This window comes from Trichechus manatus, unplaced genomic scaffold, assembly GCF_000243295.1.
Source record: "Trichechus manatus latirostris isolate Lorelei unplaced genomic scaffold, TriManLat1.0 scaffold00248, whole genome shotgun sequence".
Lineage (NCBI taxonomy): Eukaryota > Metazoa > Chordata > Mammalia > Sirenia > Trichechidae > Trichechus > Trichechus manatus.
The window spans coordinates 779,004-780,086 of record NW_004444184.1 but is presented as its reverse complement, the minus strand read 5'-3'; positions in this window follow the sequence as shown (position 1 = coordinate 780,086).

The window sequence follows — 1,083 nt, the reverse complement described above, 5'->3', positions numbered from 1 at the left end:
AATTGTTGTTTTTGTATAATTTCTAGTTGTGAATTTATTTTGGCATTTTGTTCCTGCATTATTTTCCTGAATTCTTCCAATTTTTTGTCTGCATTTTCCATGAATGTGTCTATTTTTTCCTCATTTTTGTCTGTTTTTGGCTTCAACTCTTGGAGAATTCTGTGTATTCAAGATTTGAATTCTGTATCTGGTATTTCTAGTGCCTTTTCTTCCACTGGAAAGTCATCTGGTGTGTTATTTTGGATTCCTATTGGAACCATCCTGTCCTGTGTTTGTAAATGTTTTGATATTGTGTACTGTCTTCGGGGCATTCAGTAGTTATTTTTCTTGTTTATTGATTGTAGATTTGTTTGTTTTGTCCCTTTTTTTTTTTTTTTTAAATTTGGCTATGTCTGAGCAGTTGGGCTGTGTGTTCTTTGTTGTTTGCTCATCTGTGGGCACAATACTTTTTGCCTCCTTCTCCAATTGGCAGGGTCAGTCACTCAGACATGGTATGGCAGGGCGGGTCGAGCTGAAGAAGAGTTACTGGGACGGGTTGTTTGTGGCACTTACTACAGCCACCAGGGCGGGTCAGTAGTCAGTGAAGGGCAGGTTCCAGTAGGCTGTGCCTGTTCTGCTTGGTGGTGTGATGTTAAGCGCATGGTGCAGGTTGGCAGGATGTAGCGGGGAGATTGTTATGTGTGGAGCTAAGATGGACATGGGAGAGAGGTTAGAGGAAGAGGAGCCAAAAACAGAAACAAACAAAAAAGAATGCCAGGGGAGCTTGCCGTTGGAGTGGAGAGATGAGAGACTATGAAATGGAGAGAAACAAAAAGGGGAAGAGGAAGAAAAAGAAAAGAAAAGAATGAATAAATAAAGATCAGAAAGGGAAAAGAACAGCAATGTTCCAGGGATCCCACCGGTATGGTATGAGGTCTGGGGAAGTTGTTCTTAGGTGTTGCAGTACAGCCTCGCTAGAAGGCATAGAGGTATACAACACCAGGTATTCAGGGAGCAGAAAGAGAAGGAAGATATAGAGAGATGAGAAACTGAGCAATGAAGAAAGACAAAAAGGGAAAAAGAGGGAAAAAAAGAAAACAAATT